The 22466-nt window shown below is 41.0% G+C and overlaps 1 long non-coding RNA gene and 1 pseudogene across 1 annotated transcript in view; one reads left to right on the top strand and one right to left on the bottom strand.

Annotated features, from left to right (window-relative positions):
* Positions 1-10351: 10351 nt before the first annotated feature.
* Positions 10352-12404, top strand: LOC102023509 (annotated as a pseudogene).
* A 7056-nt stretch (positions 12405-19460) lies between these two features.
* Positions 19461-22466, bottom strand: part of LOC102023286 — a 55111-nt gene continuing 52105 nt past the window's right edge. Inside the window, exon 4 of the long non-coding RNA XR_261436.2 lies at positions 19461-20323. This is a non-coding gene — a long non-coding RNA (uncharacterized LOC102023286). The remainder of the gene's footprint in view (positions 20324-22466) is intronic.

The following is a 22466-nucleotide window of genomic DNA, read 5'->3' as shown; positions in this document are numbered from 1 at the left end:
TTGGCTGATGCCCAGTTATTTCAGTAATAGCATCATCTCTGCTCAATCTACTGATTAGAGTGCTAATGTCCTTTGTAAACCCCTCTCAGACTCACCAGCTATCTCAGCACCCTTTAGCTCAGTCAAGTGGACCCATAAATTTAACCACCACAAAATCACAGTCAAGTCTCTCTAAAATGTGTACAGTAATCTGGATGTGTGTATAATATTTATTTTTCCCATGTAGTCTTTCTAGGTTCTTTGGTTTTCATGCTGAAACATGTTAGCTTCAAGAAATTTGGTTGCCAGATGAAAAGTGTCGGGATCTTTTGAAGATTTCAATGTTAGACTTCTCCAGAGGAAAGCAGATTCGGATACCCTGCTGGTTTTGCACTGCAGAATTATCTTTCCCCAGGAGGACATACCTCTTTACCCCTCAAAGCCACACTAGAAAACTCGTTTTATCTTCTAATGCTGTCTCACAAGCCATCATACACACCTAGGATTTTCTGAAGGTGCTTCATTAGAGAATAAATCCAAAATTTCTCTAAACACTGTTTTGCTTCACAGATAAAAGGCATTAGTCAGTGCTCTGTGGTATGTGTATATTTTAGTCAGCTTCCTTCACTCATGAGGAATGATTCTGAGTGAATCCCCCATCTCTTTGTTGGGGGAAAATTTCAGGCAGACAAGATAGGACTAATATTAGGTATCTGTATGGTGATACAAAAAATAGCAACTATTTGCAAAATTTTCTTAGATTTTTGTTTCCTTGTTCTGTCCATGTCTTGTTTGTGGTACACAGTTTTCATATATTTATTATACATATATGTATGTTGTTATTATCATATAAATCATAATTATTGATGATAGCATCCATTACTAAGTTCCTATCCAAACATGTCTTGTTTGTGGTACACAGTTTTCATATATTTATTATACATATATGTATGTTGTTATTATCATATATTATCATATAAACCATAATTATTGATGATAGCATCCATTACTAAGTTCCTATCCAAAGAACTTTATTTACTCATCTCAGCTGCTGCTCAAAAATATTCTATGATGCTAATATGCTCTTTGCCATTTTAGAAGTTCAGAGAAGTTAAATTTACCCAAGTTTAATAAAGGCAACAGATCTGGTCTTAAACAGTCACATGTCTGAAGTGATTAAAAACCAGACTTTTTCTCTGAACTCTTGAGGAAATTGTGAGTACTAGGGGAAGGTCCTCAATTCCTGCCAAGGGCTATCTGTCCACATACGCTCTTCTCTGGCCACTGGCTCCCACTCGTTACTTCTCCTGTCCCTGTGGTAGTTTCATTGCCTGGAAGAGCAAGGTTGAGATGCATGTGCATTGTGAGACCGACTGCCATCACTGCAGCGGATATTAGAAGCCAGGATGGTAGAGCTGATCCCTGGGGGTTTGAAGAGTTGAGATCTCTTCCCAAACTGCATCAGAAAGCAGTAGAAAGGAAGGTGAAGAATCATTTAGTGTAAAGAGTTTGGTGCTGGGAGAGAGGGAATCACAGCTCCAGTCTTTGTTCTGCTCGCTGCATAGTCTTGAGCAATTTGCCTAGTCCTTTGAGCCTCAGATTTCTCATTTGAAACAAAAGTTAATACTATCTGCATCTGTCTCTGTCTTGCCTTGCTCTCTGGGTTATTGTGGTGATCAAGTGATTTGACCATGGGGAAATTGCTTTGCAAATTGTGAAGTTTTATGTAATGCTGGTTGTTTTTTATCAGGGATGATCAGCAGGGTGGTTTCCCTTAGGGAAGTGGCTGCGCTGGAAGAAGAGGGTAGCGCAAAATGAAGATGGAGGAGATAAGTCCTTGGGGACAGCATCTGCTGAGAAGGAGTTTTGAGATGGGGTGTTTTGTTGTTGTTATTGAGGCTGGGGTGAGGCACAGAAGGAGGGAGTGATCGACATTCCAGGAAAAGGAAAGCAAAGATATTTTAAAGAGAAATTTTATCAGTTATATACTAGAATGGACAAAAAGCAAAACACATGTAAAGATATCAAAGCACATTTAGTGCACTCAATTATTCCTTTAGCAAAAATTTTAAGTGTTTACTCTGTGCATAGAACACAAGGTATTGGAAGAAAATATAAGATATCTGTTTACATAAATTAGTCTAACTACCTTAATAAATGGAACATTTAGGTGAACATTTAGGTGAACATTTAGGAAATTCAGATAAACACGACTTTGCTGACCTCACCTATTCCCAGCACATCCAGTTTCCTGCATTTGTGCACACCGTGGAGGAAAAGGCAGCCAAGGACGAGGCAGGAGGTGGAATATGCATCACCTCTGGTCTCTGACCAGTCAGATAGCACCCTGCATAGAGGACTCCTACCAAACCTCAGTTTTCCTATCTGTGCAATGGCACCTCTCAGGGCTGTCAGGAGATTAAATGGGATTACAACATCACATTTCACAAAAAAGTACAGTGCAAGTGTTAATACCCTGTGCTTTGAAGGCTGGTGTCTTGTGATGGGTGAGGTAAGCCCTACCCGTAGTTGGCCCCTTTTGAGTCTTCCCTGTTTGGTGCTCTTGGCCCCTACTTGGATACCCTTACCACGACTGGGGCAGTATTGTACCAGCTTTCCTTTTGAGCAGGACAACAGCTAGGTGAGAAGCTGTACCATTTAAATTAAGTGATATTGCACAAGTTGTTTCAGTTCTATCTTCAGGGTTTGTTTTGTTTTGTTTTTCATTTGTGATGAGGAATAGGTGTAGTTACTCCAGGGTGTTGTGTTCTAGAGAGATTTTATAATTGTAAGTGATAGAAAATCTAACACAGTCAGGCTGAAGTGATTAGGCAGCCGTTGCTGATGTATGTAACTTTAAAGCATGCAGTAGAACTGGTTTAATGCTTAATGGCTTCTGTCTTCTGACAGTGTCTCCTGGAGGTGGTCTCTCCCATCTCTGGTTCTGTCTTCTGTTATACTCAATATATTCTTAGTACCCAAGTGGTAGTTTCAGTGGCTTCAAGTCTAAGACTTTTTCATCTTTAAGTTGAAAAAGGAAGAGAATTGGACCATTTCTAAAGTTAAAAGCAAAACCAAGCATTTGATTGTTTTTCACTGGTTTTAAGTGGGTAAAGAGCTGGTCCATGGGCAGTCACAGTGAGACTGGTTGCACTGTGGTGATTGGTTGACATGCAGATGTGCTGCATTACTCAGGACAATAGTACAGTTTCATCTCATCTGCAAACTGATGTGGGGGAGCAGGTGTTCTTCAAATAAAAGCAGAGACTGTGTTACAGGAAGAAAGTGGATGATGAGATGTAAATGTCTCTGAGGGTCCCTTCTGCCTCTGGTAGTCTGGTTCTCACTGTGGTTCATGGTTTTGCTACACTGTCTCTGAGAGGTTTAAGTAAGTGGTAATAAGGATAATGTACCTGCATTGGAGCCAGGACTCCTTGCTCTACCAGCTGTGTGGCTGAGTTCATTCTCCCTTCAGAGCCTTAGAATCATCAGCTATAAAATAAAGCATTTTGACAAAACCTTCTCCAAGATGTTTTTCAGCTCGGATGTGTGGGGTTTCTGTGAAGTTCATATTATTCAATTAAATGCCCATCCAGAAGGGAGAGGCACTCAAGTACGATTTCCCCATTGGAAGCAAAGCTTTAGAAATGTAAGATGTCAATGTAAATTTCTTCCTGTACACTGTTTTCTTCCTTGTACTTAATGGAATTCCAGAATGCTGCACTTTAGCTATGGCTTCTACTGCCCTTTTGGTTAATCTTGTAGTGAAATTGTACTGTTGCTCTTGGGACCACATCCTCATTTCCATAACAATAGGCTGGATAAGTCTTAAGTACGGAAAAGTGATGATTGTTAATATAAAATCTACTGGAAACCAATTCTTTGAAACACTTTGCCCTTTCTTTAGAAATCATTTTATTGTAAAAAAATTTAGTCTATCTGATCATGATTTAGTTTCTATTGACTCATCATTTTTTCTCAGCAGAAGTGATTTAACTTTTAAAAAGTATTTAAGATGTACCTTCAAAGTTCTGTTTGCCATCACAGAGAAAAATCACACTTTATTTTTCCCTAGAAAGAATGTATTTGCAAAAAGTTTCTAGACCAAAACTATGAATGCTTGAGTTGTAATCTTGGGTTTAAACAAAAGAAAATATTTTCTTATTTTGGCTCAGTGCAGAAGCAAAGATGATATCTGATGGGACACACTGGTCCTATTGTACCAGCTGTTTATGGCTGATGTGTGTTCAGATTAGTGTGCCCCTTGCTGTGCTCAGAGTATCATTCTGGTGAGGTTCTAGTCCTCTCCACAACTGGCAAATGTTGTCATATTTCCTCTTATTCAATGTCTGGATGCAGTGTGGACCTCATTGCTAGATACCTCGACTACTACCAGAACGCTGTATGTGCTGTCCTGCTCAAGTCTGCTCCGGAAATAAGCCTAACGAGGGAGAGACCAAGAAGGGAACTGACTGGAATACAGGGGCCTCTGATTTGGCCTTGCTCTGCCTCTCTGTGCAATCCTTGGCTCCTTTTATGGCTTAGATTTCTTAGGGGTGAAATGAAGACCTTGGGCTGCATTGGGGCTTCTGTTTCCTTGTATGTTCTCAATGGTACATGGGATGTCAAATGTAAATTTTACTGCATTAACTTGGATTTACAGAAATTTTATTTATTTTAGTTTCCAGTGATAAACATAGGTTTTAATGTCAAAAGTAATTACAACAATGTGTCTGGTTTCATGTGTTGCACAAGGACCTGCTCTTCCTTCATCAAGAGATGGCGTCTCTGTGGTAGAGCACATCTCTAATCCCAGAACTCTGGCAGACTGAGGTAGTAGGGTTGCAAGTTTAAGTCCTGTCTATGCAATTTAAGGGCTTAGTTTTAAAAGCTCTTAGTTTAAGGGCTTGTTTTAAAAACATTTTAAAAAGAGCCAGCAGGTGTAGCTCAGTATGAAAGTCCTATTTTCAATCCCTAGTGTGCATGCATACACACACACTATCACACACACACACCCAAAACAAAGAGGTAGAGTCTCTTTCTCCAGCCCATGAGCAGGCTCAACTATCAGAGCATGGCAGAAGTGATGCTATGTGATGCTGTGTGATCTCTGAGCCCAAGTCCTAAAAGCCAAACAACTTCTGCTTGGTGTTTTCCCCCAGCCATGAATCTGTTGTGTGGAGAGACCATGCAAATACAGAGACCCTCAAACAGCCCCAGATGATATAGCTCCTGCTGTTAGTCTTGTGGTCTAGACAGCAGTCATCTGAATGAACTGGCCTTAGATAACTGCAGCTGCAGCCACTATCTGGCTGCAGCTACATGAGAGTTTGCATGAAAACCATCCTGGCAAGTTCAATCAACCCTCAGGAGCACATGGAATATGAGTAAGATGATAGGTGACGTTTTAAGCCTTTCACATGGGATGATTTGTATGCAGCAATAGATAATGGAATGAACTTCTCTGTCAAGTTCCCATACCACCAAGTGGTAGAAGTGGATCTCAGGTGTTTCAGCATTGCTGTCCTTCCTACAGAGCTGCCTGAATTGGGAGCAAATACAGAGTGTTATGGTGGAAATATCTGATCATACTGTCCTTAATGTCACCACTTATATGCTGTGTCCATTCAGATCTCCTTGTTCCAGTCTAGCCTGCAGTTATAACTCATGGAGGATATTTTTGTCCTTTTCTCTCTGAAACATAAGATCTCTCCCAGCTTTTGGGATAACATCCATGTCACTTTTCAGCTTGAGGGACACAGTCTTCCATTGCACATTTAGCTCCTAGAAACTCCTCTTCCTTGAGCTCCTGAGTGCAAAAGGACACTTATGCATCCCCAAAATGTTGTACAAGAAAGTCTATGAGGCTCCTTCCAACAGTTTCTTACAATAGCATTTTTCAGATTTTTAAATTGCATACTTAGAGTGAGTCATAAAACCAGTCAGTACTTTGTAAATATCATTTGTAAACAGTAAAATGGAGCAAAATAGAATTGAATGGGAAATACCAGAGTATATCACACATAGTTAAGATAACTGGGATGGCTAATTATGTGTGACAACACGAATAGGCCATGGTACCCAGATGTTTGTTTAAACTTGTGTGAAAATTGCTGTGAAGGCATTTTTTAAAGATGAGATTAAAATCTACTTTATTTATTGTTGACACAAGGTCTGACTATGTTGCCCAGGCTGGCCTAAAAATTCACAGGCTTGAGGAATCCTCCTGCTTTGGCTTCTCAAGTTTTTGGGGATATATACAAGCATGTGTCACTACACCTGGCAAGATTAGATTAGCATTTACCCTTGCTCATATAAGTAGGCCTCATCCAGGCATTCAAAAAGCTTTAATGAAAAGACTAATGTTGCCAAGGAAGACAAATTGCATTGGCTGATGGCCTTCATACTCAAACTGCAACCTCAACTCCTCCCTGAGCCTCCAGCCTACTGGCTTAATCTGTAGATTTTGAAGTTGCCAGGAGTAGGCTTTGAATATAAGCAACACATGGAAGTAGTATATTTTTCTGTCTTCTTTTGGTTGGTGACTTTTTCTTCTGGGAAGGTTTATTTCTGCTGGTCAGATTACAAAAGATAAAACCACACACATGCACATACGCATGCAGAGTCATACATCACTTAGCTGTAGGGATGTGTTCTGAGAAATTTCCATCACTGTGTGAGAATCAGAGGCTGTATATCCAAGCCAAGATGGCTACATCATCACTAGGTGGTATCATCTTATAGAATCACAATTGTCTATGCAGTCCACGATCGACTAAAACATTTTATGAATTGCATGATTCTGTGTGACATGTCTATGTATGTTTTATATTGTGGAGAGCATGGATTAACACAGTAATTATTCATTTATGAGTAGCTGTTTTCAATTATAGATACGTAAATATGCACTGGGTTGCTATATACACATTGTTCTTACTATGAGTCACTTTCCTGCTCCTTCCCTTTGTCTTTTTCCTGTTTAAGGGCTGCATTCTTTGATTTCCTGGGCAGGTCCTATGCCCCAGAAAGTCAGCTGAAGATTATCAGAAAAGTACTTAGTTATAGGTTTATAGTATGTAGCTTTAATAAATAAACTGGCCTTGGAATGAATGTATACATAACATATAGGTCACACTAAATTAAATTTCCATCTTCTTCAATTTGCATTGAAAAAGAAGTAAAAGGAAAAGAAGGAGAAGAAGGAGAGGAAGAAAAAGAAGAGGAAGAAGAAAAAGAAGAAGAGGACTAGAAAGGGGAGGAGGAGGAAGAGAAATAAAAGGAAAGGGAGGGGAGAGGAAGTGGGGGAAGCAGGGAGAAGAAGGAAGAAGAGAAGAAGGAGAGAAAAAAGAAAAAAGTTTGGCATAAACTGCTAAGCACACATTATTACATTTGATTTTAGCATCAAAGATATGTCTAATAGAGCAAGATTTAAAGAAACACAGTAAATGGATACAGATGGACATGATCTTTCCAAAAATCCACTGTGATTTATTTCTTCTTGCTGTGGGCTGGGTGTCTATGCCCACCCCCTAAATTTCCATGCTAAAATCCTAATTTCAAAGGGGGTATTTCCAGTGGAGCTTTTGGGAAGTAAATAGGGTTAGATGAGGTCATGAGGGGCTGATAGGATTTATGCCTTTGTTACATGAAGAGATAACTCTCATTCTCTCTGTAAACACACAGCAAGAAATGTCAGTCAGCAAAATGTATGAGAGTCCTTATCAAATTGATCAGTCCCTTGATCTTGGACTTCTCAGCTCCCAAAGTTGTGAAAAATAAATGTCCGTTGTTAGAGGCACTTAATACTTTACGGCTTTCTAATTTGGCAGCCCAAATTGACTAAGACTCTTTAATTTGACTTTATTTTTATAAATTAGCAGATATCCTTCCTCAATGTTTTTGTAAGGTTGATGCTGTTTCTGTGTCCTTGTGGCTGTGGAGGGACTGTCTACAGTGTTCACAGTAAAAAGACTTGTTTGCTTGAACAATCACTATTTGTGCTGTGTACTCCAAGGGTTTGCTAGTCTCCATCAGCCACTTCTGGACAGCAAAATCCTCACCATAATTTTTCAATCCTCAGCAAGGTCTAGCTGCTATGCAGTTCCCACAGGAATGTCTGGTCTTCATAGGAACATCTTACTAGACTTTCATATTCATGAAGCTAGATTAAAGCCTCAGCTACTGTGCTCTGCTTTTACCTTCCCCACCGGTCAATAGGGCCCCTGTTGCCTCACCATCGTGCAAGTACTTTTTTTAATGCATTGAGGTCACCTGACCACTCTACCTCCCCAACACTGGCTTAGTGAGACACTCACTATGATTTAAAATGGCTTAGCCAGGAATGATTGGGGTCTATCCATTTTAGAAGACAGCACATTTACTTCCTTTTCCACAATTGTTTCTTCCTCTATCCTCAATCATTAACAACAATACAGAAAAATAAGTTGAAATATGGTGTCCAATCACAGGCTTTTCACAAGAACAAAAGAAAAATGAATATCACATTTCATTCATGTTATAGGTAACATGAATAAAATGTTAACTTACACATTTTTACATGCATCTTCTTCCCATCAAAGGGTAGGAGATTCCATCTGAGATTTCTTCAGTTGTAAAAAGAAATCAGTAAGTTTGCTAAAATGTCTTTCCTTATGTGTGAGACAAACCAAATTCAAATGGGCTTGAGCAAAGTGTTTATGTCCTATTCCTGCAACTCTCTGGTAGGAAGGGCTCCAGGTGTAAGACAATCCGTACTCTGAGGGACCTCCTCAGGGTCTTTGATGCTTCATTTCAGACAGACTCTCTCCCAGGCTCATTGTCAATTGCAGCTGTGGCAAAATCCTTCTTTGTTGAAAAGGAGATGGAGGCAGCAGGACAGAGACACACAATAGATGCCATCCTGCCGCCAAGTGTGGCAGTGAGACTGATGAAACAGGAAGAGGCTAAGTGGACTGATGCGACCACAGCCTGGGCTAGCGAGGGAGGAGAGGAGGACAGGCTGAGTCAGAAAGCAGAGGGTGTACATTTGTAATCCCAGCAGTCTAGGAGGCTGAAGAAGGATGATTGCAAATTGGAGCCCAGCATGGCAACTTAGCAAAAACCCATCATAAAATTTAAGAAAGGAAAGGGATGGGGATGCAACTCAGTGCAAAGGTCCTGGGTTCAATCCCCAGTACTGAAAAAAAAGGAGGAGGAGGAAACACACATGGCGTTAGCTATGTATGTTTAACATATTGATAGCAAGAGAAATGAGAACAAAAATTTGAAAGAAGTTTAGTTTTGTATCACAAATATATACTCCTGTGGTGTTTTTGTGAAAGACTATAAATTAAGATTTACACTGATTTTCAAATACTCTGGTTTCTGGCATACAACAGTGAAGTTTGGTTTTCTCAACCTTCCTTTTACCATTCTCTGTTATAGAAAAGTTTTAGCTAGGGAATTTATCATGCAAAGAGAGACACTCAAGGTTGAAAGGCAACTTTATTAATGATTATTAATGATTATGTTGTTAGTACCAGTACAAACTGGTATTATTCAAGGGAAACTAAGACATTGTCCTCATAAGTAAAATTTTAATTACAAATACTGCTATCATAGCTGGAGATGCTCAAACCCCCTACTTCCCTTGTTCTCAGGTGGTCAAATGTTACAGTTCTGGTCTATGAAATGAAGGCAGAAATCTCTGAAAAGGACTTGGCCTCCTAAATAAATCAACACTAGAGGAAAGACATGGCCTCTGCCCCCTCCTTCCTGCAGATGTGCTGCTTAGAGACACATCAGTCATTTCATGACCATTAAGATGAAAGCCAAATGCCCAGGCAGGTGAAGAAAGAAGGAAGACATGGATATCAACATACTGACAATTTCGTGGGCCTGCTACATGTGCATAGCTTCCTTACCTTCAGAACATAAGAAAAATTAATCCTAGCTTGGAGTGGAGAGAATATCCACTTCACAGGGCAATTGTGAGAGTTAAAAAGACAATGATTGCAATACTTTCTGAAAAGCAATTGACACATACCAAGTGTCCAAAAGTTGAGAACTATATATATTGCTTTATTAACTCAGTTTAATTTGTGTGAGTTTTTTTTTTTTTTTTTTTTATAGGAGAAGAAATGAGTGGGGGAAGGTTGTAGAGTGACAAGAAATGTAAAAATGTTTACTCCTATTAGATTTATGAAATGCTACACTATATAATGGGAACTAGACTCTATGCAGTCTGCCTTACTCAGAGACTCAAGAGTGCCAGGAGCCTAGGCCTTGGACAGATTCACAAGAGAACATGAAAAGCCAATTGGTTAATTTAAGTCCTGCTTAGATCTGCTTCATAGTGTTCTCCATCAGGACTCCATTTCTCATGCTTTCAGACTAACTTGGTTCTATTAAACAGAGAACAGTCCTTATGGGCAAAGAGGAGCAACTGGTTGCAGACATATTTGTGCCAAGGACAAAAGATTGTTCTCTTTGCTATCTCAACAAGTGCCTAAGAAGAAATTGCTATCAGAGAATTTATGAAAGTTTCCCATAATTGAATTCAGGAAGGCAGTCATTTGGTTTTGGAGATCTAGAAGTATTTAAAAAGAGGTGTTTTGATTCTGGTCTACCAGCCTGATGAAGCTTCTGGGGACTGTTCTGGTTCGGAGCATTCTGGGCTATCTGGCCTCCAAAACACGGAGGACAGAGCAGCAGGGCACTGAGAAGCTGCCAAAATGATGCCCACACCAGTTATACTGTTGAAAGAGGGGACTGACAGCTCCCAAGGCATCCCTCAGCTTGTGAGTAATGTCAGTGTCTGCCAGGCTGTAAGAACCACCCCGGGTCCCCATGGCATGGACAAAGCTTATTGCAGATGGTCAAGACAAAGCAACAATTTCTAATGATGGGGCCACAATTTTGAAACTTCTTAATGTCATCCATCCTGCAGCAAAGACTTTAGTAGACACTCCAAATCCCAAGATGCTGAGGTTGGTGATGGAACCACCTCAGTAACACTGTTAGCTGCAAAGTTTCTGAAGCAAGTGAAACCATATGTAGAGGAAGGTTTGCACCCCCAGATCATCAGCCAAGCTTTCTGCACAGCCACACAGTTGGCAATTAACAAGATCAAAAAAATCGCTGTGACCGTGAAGAAGCAAGATAAAGTGGAGCAGAGGAAGCTGCTGGAGAAGAGTGCCATGACGGCTCTGAGCTCCAAGCTGATCTCCCAGCAGAAAGCCTTCTTTGCTAAGATGGTAGTTGATGCTGTGATGATGCTCGATGATGTGCTGCAGCTTAAAATGATTGGAATACAGAAGGTACAGCATGGAGCCCTAGAGGAGTCTCGGCTGGTGGCTGGTGTTACATTCAAGAAGACTTTATTTTATGCTGGGTTTGAAATGCAACCTAAAGAGTACAATAACACCGTGATTGCCTTATTAAATGTTGAACTTAAGCTGAAAGCCGAGAAATACAGTGCTGAAATCAGACTCCACACAGTAGAGGATTCCAGGCAATCATTGATGCTGAGTGGAACATTCTCTACGACAAGTTAGAGAAGATCTATAATTCTAGAGCCAAAGTTATTCTGTCCAAAGTCCCTTCTGGGGATGTGGCCACCCAGTACCTCACTGATAGGGACATGGTCTGTGCCTGCTTGTGCCTGAGGAAGAGTTGAAGAAGACAATGATGGCCTGTGCAGGCTCAATCCAGACCAGTGTGAATGCTCTGTCAGCAGATGTGCTGGGCCGCTGCCAGCTGTTTGAAGGGACCCAGACTGAAGGTGAAAAGTACAGTTTCTTCACTGGCTGCCCCAAGGCCAAGACTTGGACCTTCATCCTCCACTCTGGTGCTGGGCAGTTTATGGAGGGGACAGAGTGGTCTGTGTATATCGCCATCATGATCGTCAGGAGGGTCACTGAGGATGATCCAGTGGTGGCTGGTGATGGAGCCATAGAGATGGAGCTCTCTGAGTACCTGTGGGATTACTCGAGGCCTATCCCAGGGAAACAGCAGCTACTGATTGGGGCACATGCCAAGGCCTTGCAGATTACCCCACACCAGCTCTGTGATAATGCTGGCTTTGATGCCACAAACATTGTGAATAAACTATGGGTTTGGTGTTCCCAGGGAGCTATGTGGTATGGGGTGGACATTAACAACGAGGACATTGCTGTCAACTTTGAAGCCTTCGTGTGGGAGCCAGCTGTGGTGCGGATCCATGCCTGACCGCAGCCTTTGAGGCTACATGCCTCATCATGTCCATTGATGAGACCATCAAGAACCCTCGCTCCACTGTGTCTGTTCCTCCCTCAGTGGGTCAGGGCCGGGGCTGAGGCCGCCTCCCTTGAGAGATCCTATCCATCACCCTGGCTGGCAGCTGGCTGCAGGTGCACTTGCCCTCCCTGGCTTGGTTCATTGGTATTATGAAGAAGTGGTAATAATTGGTCTGCTCTGTTCTCACTGGAAGTTATTTAAATAAAATTTAAGTCAAAAAAAGAGGCATTTTGATTTTGAGATTTTTCGCACAATGTACAAGTCAGAAATCTTCAGATTCAAACTTAGTTGATTAGTAATTAATTCCTATTTGGGGTTATTTTCTAGCACTTTCCAGAGAAAGAGACATGTCTCTTATTCCTGGTAAATGGAGAGAGAAGAAAGGACCTAAGTTCACACAGAGAATTCATTGGGCCAAACAGCCAGTCTTTATGCCAAGCAGCTTTTCTGTAGCTTAGGAGAATGTCTTAATTGTGGTTTCCTAGAAGCGGAGTCTCAAACAGGAGCTTGGTTGTGTGTTATGGCTGTGTTTCAAGGGGGGAAAGAGTAAATGAAGTAAAATGAAGGAGAGATTCTAAGCAGAGCTGTGATCTCTTCTGGAGTCCAGCCTCTGCCTGACTCCACGGGAGCTCTGCAGCATGAATTGTACCCCAGAGCTGAGCCACCGTGAAGCAAGAGGATTGGCCTTCTGTACGCTCCCATCGGCCAAATGGCTGTGGAGGGAAACTGCGATGTAGCAGGTGGGACTCCTTTTCTTCTGGGGCCAGTTCTCTAGAGAAGGAGGCAGCTGGGAGTCATCTGTAACCCTCACTGACAGCAGTTCAGAGACAGGTGTGCTGGCCTATGAGGGCGGATCTAGGAGCAACACCAGTACAGCCTCCTACCAAGGAAGACTTTGTTTGAAGTCAGTTGTGTGCCTTTGTGTGTGTGTGTGTGTGTGTGTGTGTGTGACTGAAGACTGAACCAGGGCCTTAGTACTGAGCTGCACCTTCAGCCTGCTTTTAAAATTTTTTAAATTTTAAGACAGGATCTCATTAAGTCACTAAGTTGCCCAGGCTAGATTTGAACTTGCAGCCCTCCTGCCTCAGTCTCCCAGAGATTATAAGCATGTGCCACCACGCCTGGCTTACCACGTGTCCCCTCTCACTGCTTTAACTAGGAATGTAACTGTACTTGTAACCACAGGGCTAACATCCCTAAAAGATACCCCCTCCAATCTCTCAAGCTTGACTAATAAATGAATGATCTCTTAAGAGGAGAAAATTATCTTAGCTTTGCATTTTGGCTTAAGTTGCTTTTGTTAGAAATTTACTTAAATACATACAAACCTAAAAGTATTAATAAACTTCCTCTGCTTATATTTCTTTAAAAGGCATAACACCTAAACAAATTACAAATTAAATTTTAAAAAGTATGAGACCATAAGAAATCAAGTTGACAGTGCAAATTCAATGTGATGGGTGATGCTGTTTTGCTGAAACTAAATTACCAATCTCAAAGTAAATATGTGACTGTGAAATTGGACAGCTTGTCTCACACATATCACATGGCTTATGTTACAGGATGCTGTGGGAAGGACCAACTTCCCACCTCTTCTTTCTACTGGAGCTTCTGTAAACCCCTAATCTGTACAAATCATGAGGTTCTCTGATGTTTACATGGCAAGAAGAATTATGTAGACTTTCATCATATTGATTTCCACTCTATAGTCATTAGCCCACAATAACCAAAGGTATACATTTTGTCATCGTAGTGATCCTGAGCCAAAACACCACAGTCACTGAAATGCTGCCGCTATGCTCAGGGAATTGGTAATCCATAGCATACATGCATGGTTATATCAAAATGAAAGCATGCTATCTTAACATTGATTTAATGAAGTCTTTTAAGACACACAGGATCCTCAGAGACTGTGTCTGAAAAATCCTTAGACATGAAGCAGTAGGTCTTTTGTGTGAAACTAGAATGTAGCAGTTCATTTGTGAGATGACACTTGGAATAACCAAGAGAGTACTGCTCTAACTCCTGCTGACTGGGTCAGGGGACAGCGTGAGAATGGTAGGGAAGTGGGGGATCAAAATCTGACAGTGTGAAAGGCTACAGAATGAGCTCTTTGCACCCTTTCTCATTGCAACTTCTCTGACTTAATTTGATGAAGTGGCCTGATTGCTTGTTCTGCATACATAGGCTGCTCCTTGCTGTGTGAACTTCCTGCCCTTGCCACTGACTGACCACAGGGCAGCTGCAGAGAGCCATGGGCTCCTGCTTAGCTGAGGAGGGTTAGTGAGTGGGGCTGCTGGCATTTCTGCTGCTCCCTGAGCAAGTATGAGCATTACTGTGTTGCCTGTCGGTTATTCACGGTAGGCTCTCAGGGGCCAGAAGGCTTGTCCCACTGCCCAGAAAAGTCCTGCTTTCCTCATCTCCCCTGTTGTTTTTTAAACAAACCTGATTCCATGAGGTAATATGAGCATGTTTTCTTTCTCACCTAAAAGATCTGAACACATAGGATATTCTCTGCTGTCAGTGCTTGGTGAAGTCTGTGCCCTAATCCAGGAAGGAGACCTGAGTTGTGTTGCAGTGTGAGCCATTGTGGAATATACTGAGTCTAATGGTAGAGGGCAGGCCTTAAAATCCAATGCTTTAACACAGAGGGCAAAGAAAAAGCAAAGCATGTGGCCAGCTATGGAGCACAGTGACAGAATCTCTCTTTTAGATCAACCCCTGACTCGACATGGGAAAGGAAGGAGGTTAAGTGCTATATTCCAGGTCTTATTCACTTAGTGGATACTGATTTAGAGATCAGTGTCCACTAATGGCTGGGCTGGATATTGTGGCAAGTTCCGTATGAAAGATGGATAGTCACAAGCTGCCCCTGCCCTCAGGGAGTTTGAAGGGAAGACACAGGCAAGAAACAATTGTTGATGGAGTAGACCAGGGCCATGAAGGGAGAGGCATGGCCGCCATGCAGGTCAACTAACCTAACCTGCCACATCTGCAAGAACTTCCTGGGATGACGGGTGCAGCAGGCAGGAGTGCACGGGTCTTCTTCCACTGCTGTATTGGTCCCAGTTCCTGACCAGGGCTCATGGCTTTCTGGGCATGGAAGAGCACCAAGGAATTCCAAGAAAGAGCTCTGGCTCAACCTTCATGTCCTTTCAGTGACCTTATTTGGAAGAGTAAATCTATTGAAGGCATTCTCAGCCAGGTAGCCAGCTGCTTTTATTTCAAATCATTGTTCCCACCACAGCCAGAAAGTGTCCTAAATCTCCTTTCTCAAGAGTTCATAATGTTTTTTTCCTATAGAAGATGAAAGATTTATACAATCTGAGGAGAAACCAGGGTATCTTTTTTCCTTATAAACTCAAATTCTCTGCCAACTTTCAAGACAAATTCCACCCCACTTGTCTTACCTTACTTCACTGGTCACAAATGCTCCTTCAGTTCCCTAAAATCATAACAATTGAGACAATTCTACCTCTTGGAGATTTCTTAGCATTCCTTTGAGAATGACTAAGTCTATGCTCTGCGATATGGAGAGCTCTAGAAGAGCTTTGGGACCAGTACCATCAAAATCAACTGGGAATTCATTTAAACTTTCAAAATCTCAGGCCCAAATCCAGAGCTAGTAAATCACAGCTTGAATTTCAATAGGCTCTTCAGGTGATTCTCGCGCATATTAAAGTTTGAGAAATTGTTCTAAAGATATAGTATAAATTAATTCTAAGTGACAGGTATGTGACCTACATTACCTTTAGCAAGCACAGTCTCACTTTTGAATTTCTTTTCTTGACTAAAAAGAATGAAAACTTCTCTTATAGTATTTTGGCTGTTGCTGATGGACAATTATAGTATTTCTGGAATTAATTTACATAATAATGACATTATTGCTACCTGTATAAAGCAAGCTCAGGATTCATAAAATAAAATTGATAAGTAAATATAAAGTATTTTGAACACAAATACATATAAACACATTAGATGTTTAGAAAATTATAAATGCATTTAAAATATAAGTGCTAAGTGCACATTGACAAATAGAAGTAACTGACAAAGCATTATTCAAAATTACATGAGAAAGAAATAATCAATAATTCAAAAATATATTTTCCTCATTTTTAATGTAAAAATGCTAAATATAAAAATCAGATCATGTGTGAAAATGCCATAATTATGGGCATATTTTTGTGCAGATTTTTCTACCTATTGAAATGGCTTTATATGTTCTCATCAAGGAATATCAGAAATATCTTTTGAAGTCTTCGAATAATTGTATAATGGTTTCTAATGTTTGAGAGGATCTTTTTTGAACAACTTTCAGGAAAAATAATATATATAGAAAGAGGAATGAGCTGTATTTTTTATCCGAAAGAAAGCATCTCAAGTTCATTTCTGTCTTCTTTGGTTTTATCTTGTAGTGGTAGATACTTCAAACAGGGTTACCTGTTCCAGTGGCAAAACTGTCAGATTTGTGTACTGCTGGAGCAGAAAGCCTTTGTACTGGATAAGAATTATTCCTGTGAATGAAGGTTTCCTTTATCAGTTGTCATCCTCTTCTTGAGGATTTTGGAGTTTTAGAAAAATGCTCTTTAAAGGAGAAAACTTTTTTCAATACAAAATTTGAATGCAGCAGAGAACTTTCTAAGTATGCAATCAATATGCAAATAATTTTTAGATTTGTCTCATTTAGGTTCTAAAGTAATGGTGTCACATTAATGAAAATGCCTGAGTTTTTAGTAGCATATCTCAGAACCCAAAATATGCAAACCAAGAGTATAGTAAACAACTGTAAAGATTACCAGTACTGACAAATCAGGTAGAGGTCATTGTCAAAGGACTTACTGAAATACAAGATCAAAAGATAATGGGAAAGAACAGCACCGTGAAAACTGTTTCTTCTAGCTTTTGCTATGCTAAAATTTTCCATTCATTCATCCTGAATAAAAGAATAAAAAATTTTGAGACAAGTAGCTCTCAGTATGCCTAGAGCAATAACATATGTTTGTGGTTGCTATTGGGAAGTCCTCTAGGGAAAATAATTTATCTTCCATTTTAACTTCACTGATTTCTATTTTAATTAATGTCTACAAGGCAAGTACATGCAGAAACCAAAGTGATGTTGTATTTAACATAAGAAATGTTTACAAAAACTCATATTAGTGTGCTTTTCATGTATTCTTATGATTATTTTAGTATTGTGTTGAATCTATTTTCCACAAGTAAATCCTAATTTACCACATTTTACCTGCAGGAAATAGTTTAATTTATCATGATACAACTTACAGCTTTCTTCCAGGATCTAAGTGAGCCCAATTTGGAGGTCTTGTGAAGGTTATCTGTGTAATGGAGAACTGATGTATAGCTCTATCTTTTCTTCCTAAAGTTATAGTGAAAACCCATAGAGTACCTGGGAAAAGCCTTTGTGCATTGTGCATTTTTTCTCCTAGATTCTTCTTGTGATCTTTCTGTGTCCCACATGAAGATATTTAGGAGTAGAATAATGAAGAGCATCCACTCAGACACCACATTTCTAGGCTTTGATTTCTTTATTTGCCAGTTATAATCTGTGTGGCTTTGGCAGGTTTGTGTACTCTCTATGCATCAATGTGCTCATGTATAGAATGAGGAAAATCACAACAACATCTCATTCATAAGACTGTGATATGGATTAAGTGACATGCATATCTGGAGCATGCACATCTGGAACATGTATGTTTATGGTGATGATGAATACCAGGAGATTTGTCACATCCCTTCTATTTTTGTTCCTATGTTCCCAGAAAGAACTGAGAAAAGAGTAGAATTTATCACGTATATCTTTAGAAGCAATAGGATGCACAGAAAAGAAATGGAAGCTGGACTCACACAAGCTTAGATTCCTATCTCACCTCCTACCTACTTGTTTACTGGAGGACACAGTGCATAGGCTCTTTCAGCTTCCACTTTTTCATTTGCAGGGGACAAAATTATCTACCTCAAAAGATCTTTATTGATGGTAAAATAAGTTAGCATGTGTAAAGTATCTAACACAGGCTAGGAGCTCAAAAATGTCAAAAATTGTCCATTTCTCTCTTCTGTCACTGGATGACTTACACTTGTCTGTTTTTGCTTTCTTGCTTCTATGAATAACCTTGCTATGCTTCAATTTCTTTTGGCTCAATAAACTTACTTATCCTTTATCCACGCTCATTAAATCCCTAATCCTTGCGCTTTTCAGGGAAAGCATGCGTATCAATTCAACTGGGGCGTTAGGCAGTCTAGGAGTCAGATCTTCCAGCACAATCCCTTAATCCCTAGAGAGAGAAGGAGAGGGAGAGAAAGAGAGAGAGTGAGGGAGAAGGGGAGAGAGAAGGGGGAGAAGGAGAGAGGGAGATTATGTATATGCGCATTTCATCTACCATGGTTTCAACCAAAATTCATTCAGAACTGACCTTTACACTGAAACTGTGCTAGGTTGTAGGAATAAGGAGGTGAGATGTTTGTCTTGACAGAGCTCATATATTGCAGTGAGGGGCACAGAGGTGTGAATGAGAGCTTAGAAAGCACTGAAGGGAAGGGAAGGGAAGGAAGCATTAGGGAGGGGCAGTAGATCCATCTGTTGGAGCAGCTGGCCAAATATTTAGAGGAAGTGGGGATTTCTGAATCTTATAGGAGAGGCAAGCATTGGCTCTGTGGGAGAAGGGTGATAAAACAGAGTGGAGCGGGTGTTTTGGGCAGAGGGGTCACATAAGCAAAGCACTGAGCAGCACAGGAAAACGGTGTAGTGCAAGCAGGACTTAGAGGCTGAAGACAAAAGAGAAAAACCTGAAGCTGCAGGAGGTGAGAGAGATGGGAGGAAACAGCCCTGGGGAAGGGACAATGTAGAACTGAAAGCAGATTGCAGGAACAGGTTGGAGTTATTGATTGGAGGTTACCTGGAGACTGGACCAGAGGACAAGAATGAGAACCAGGAGGCAGGTCAGGATTGTGGGAGGACAGGCACCACAAATCCAGCAGAGAGGGCAGGGGTGGGAAAGACTGAGAGAAGGGAATGGGTCAGAGGGATGACAGTCGACAACAATGGCAGGACTTTGCAACCACAGAGATGTACACATTTTTATTTATTTATTTTTGTTGTTGTTGTTTGTTTTTTTGTTTTTCTCCGGTACCGGGAACCGAACTCACGACCTTGCGCTTGCCAGGCAGGTGCTTTGCCGCTGAGCTAAATCCCCAGCCCCCAGCCACAGAGATGTAGGAAGAAGAGAAAAACTTGAAAATGAGTTCAGCATGAAGGAAGTGAAGGAGGCAAAGATAAGCCCTTCTTTGTGGCTAGAACGGTCAGCCAGAGGTGGGGAGACAGGCTTCGTAAGGGGATTTTAGACATAGTTTTTGAAATGGCGTTAAATTCATTCCCAGATATCAGCAGGGGCTGTTGAGCCAGCTTCATACCAAAATAACATTGGTGCTTGAAGTTTGTCCTTTGATCAGCTCGCGGTCTCAGGAAACAAACACAGGTACACAGGAAAAGCCAACTGTTTTCCCTTGCCTCTCTCCCTGTCTAGCGTTTGTTTCCTCATTTGTTTCCCCTCTGAGAAGCTCGGCAGGCCATCTCTTGGGGAACCAGTGTGAAAAGTTCTAGAGTGTTCCTATGCTGGTGCCGCTTTGCCTTTAGGGGACACTGGGGCATGCTGAGGTGTCTTTTTCTAGCACACCCAAGTTTTCTCTGATTTGGGGGGTCTCTGTGGCAGGTGGCCTCAAATGAGCAGCATGAAATTCTGAGGGAAGCCTGAAATCTCAGCTGCCCTGAGAGTCCTTATGCCATCCCATTCCTCCTTCCCTGTCTTGTCTCGCTGTCTCCCAGGTCTTTCAGGAAGTAGTGCAGGGCCCTCTGTGTTAGCAATTTAAAGCCCCATTTCACATCTTTTCCTCTTCTTAACTCTGTCAAGACAATTTCTCCTTCTTGGTATTTTCCCTCAGACTTTCCCTATTGATGTCTGACCAGCAAAGTTCTTGATTAGCATTTTCGTAGCCAAAGTCTGATTTCTACCCTTTAAGTAATTCCGGCCCTGTAGCAATTGCTTGTCCTTCGATGAAATAGTTGAAGTTCCTATTCCTTGAAGGCGGGAGGAAGGGGAGAAAGGGGTGAAATGTCAAATAAAAATGAGTATCAGTTAATACAAAAAACTCCAGCTACCTTACCAAAAATAGAATCAGCAATAAAGTAACAAATTTTATTTCATATGAGCCACTGGCTGAAAGAAGAGCACCAAAGACTTATAAAACATTAGCACCTGGGGTTAATAATAGCAGATATGTGAAAAAATACCGTGTGTCGTCTTGATTCTTGGCAAATTAGGCACATAATCCTGAGTGCTGTGATCACAGGCGTGCGCCACCAGGCCCAGCAAGAATAGGTTCTGTTAAAACTGGGTAATACTTAGTGACTCGTTTTGCAGCTGAAGTAGCCCAGCTGACTGGGACTATTAGCCTAATTGTGGTTGCCCCGTCTGTTTGGGAACTGGCCTTTTGCCGATTTTCAGTTGGAAGCCCTGGAGGGGATCTTTTAAGTTTTAAAGTTCTGGCTGTAGAAAGCCAGGTCCTGTGATTTTCTGTTTAGAACTTTGCTTCCAATTCAAAAGGTACTGGAGAATAAATTTTCAAATGAAAAAAATAATAGATATGAAGAATGACCAAAATATATAGTAAATATGATTTAAAAATTATTACAGTAGAAGACACATTGCTATGAATTCCTCTAAAAACACTGCTTTGACTTTGAAAGCATTGTAGAAGTCTTCTTTTGTATCAGTCAGGGTTTACTAGAGGAACAGATATAATACAAGATAAACGAGTGTACAAGGAATTACAAGTTTGGCTTACAATGGTCAGCTACAGAGTTGGATGAGGAAGCGTGCAGAGGGTGTCTGCACGCTGGAGATTGAAGAGCCCAGCCCTGGGCCAGGAGTTCACTGCAGGGTCCGTGCAAGTCCGTATCAAAAGGCTGATGGGTCTGCAATGGAATGCTGAAGAATCTAGGATGAAGGCCGGAGAGCCAACACCAGAAGGCTGAAGAGTAAGTACCCTGGACCCCTTCTGAGTTGCATAGTCAACCTTCTAAACTTCTCAAATTAACACAATAAATAATATCCCAGAAGGGTAAGGGCGTGTCCTTTTCACCCTTAGAGGCAAAACTGTTGAGTCACTTAGCCAAACCTCTAGACTCCCCAAGTTGGTACAATGTATCAACCATAACACTCCACCCCTTGTCAACTTGGCAGTAAGACACATTTCTTTAAACCAGTTTCCAGATACAAAAATATGCTTATAATTACGCCTAACGTGTTATAACTATCCTACGTACAAACATAAATGCATTAATTCCCTTACCAAAATAGAAGGTAAGTTTTCCTTGGGTGATGGTTATTCTTATCATTTCAGAACTTGAACAGTATAACACAGTTTAACAATCCTTAAGGACCAGTGGTAAGTCTATCAACATTATATTACATTAGAACCATATTAGGGGAGAAATAGTACAATTACAATCCTCTTTTCTGAAACTGATCACAGGGTCATAGCTGGTATTTAGAACTACCTTCTTCCACTACCCATTCTGTATTCCCTTGGCCTTCAGCAAGCACCTCAGCAGGTCTTGGTTCTTTCCCTGGTGGAGTGACCCATACCTTCACTCCTGAAGGCTCTGGGCCATTTCTCATTGTGCCTATATTACGTTGTTGTAGTTTCTCATTGATTTTAATAACAGGGCGTGGTAATACTAAGAGGCTCCCTAAAGGATCTCCTGCACTCCACATATATTCTTTCTTTCCTCTATTTGTGGAGTAGTAGTCCAATTTCCCCTTGATAATCTGGGTCAGTTACCCCTGACAACACTGTGACTCCCTTTTCAGCTTGTTTCCTCAGAGGCATGAGGAGACCAAAATGACCAGGGGGAAATCTTAGCTTCCAGTTCAATGGTGTCATTGTTGTGCTTCCTGGTGCAAGCCTTCCCTCCTCTGGAACTAAGACAGCAATAAAGTAACAAATTTTATTTCATATGAGGCATTGGCTGAAAGAAGAGCACCAAAGACGTATAAAACATTAGCACCTGGGGTTAATAATAGCAGATATGTGAAAAAATACTGTGTGTAGTCTTGATTCTTGGCAAATTAGGCACGTAATTCTGAGTGCTGGGATTACAGGCGTGCGTCACCAGGCCCAGCAAGAATAGGTTCTGTTAAAAAGAGTCTAGGGGCTGG

This window comes from Chinchilla lanigera, unplaced genomic scaffold (assembly GCF_000276665.1).
Source record: "Chinchilla lanigera isolate Chin_1 unplaced genomic scaffold, ChiLan1.0 scaffold00029, whole genome shotgun sequence".
Taxonomy (NCBI): domain Eukaryota; kingdom Metazoa; phylum Chordata; class Mammalia; order Rodentia; family Chinchillidae; genus Chinchilla; species Chinchilla lanigera.
Note: the sequence above shows the minus strand (reverse complement) of the source record. Positions and strands in the feature narration are given on the sequence as shown.